The sequence below is a fragment of the Cynoglossus semilaevis genome, chromosome 19 (assembly GCF_000523025.1).
Source record: "Cynoglossus semilaevis isolate Cse_v1.0 chromosome 19, Cse_v1.0, whole genome shotgun sequence".
In the NCBI taxonomy this organism is placed as follows: domain Eukaryota; kingdom Metazoa; phylum Chordata; class Actinopteri; order Pleuronectiformes; family Cynoglossidae; genus Cynoglossus; species Cynoglossus semilaevis.
The window spans coordinates 17,391,004-17,391,231 of record NC_024325.1 but is presented as its reverse complement, the minus strand read 5'-3'; the positions used below and the strand labels follow the sequence as shown (position 1 = coordinate 17,391,231).

Here is a 228-nt window from a genome sequence, read left to right as displayed (position 1 = left end):
CCGAGCCTGAGCTGCCGCCGGCGGACTGCAGGAAGTGTCGGGCTCATTTCATCTACCTGGAACTTTCTAATCACGCAGACAGACACGTGGAGATCTGAAGAAAAGAAAAAAAACTAAACCTGGAAAAACGAGATCTTAAAAAAAAAAAAAACGTTTACCACGTGAGTGGAACTGATTTCCAAGGGAGGTGGGGGGGGGTGCAGGGTTGGGGGGGGGAACGGAAGTTTC

General features: G+C 50.0%; 1 protein-coding gene across 3 annotated transcripts in view; it reads right to left on the bottom strand.

Annotated features, from left to right (window-relative positions):
• cxxc5a (CXXC finger protein 5a) overlaps positions 1–228 on the bottom strand; it is an 18,399-nt gene that overhangs the window by 16,900 nt on the left and 1,271 nt on the right. The gene's annotated exons all lie outside the window — the stretch shown is intronic.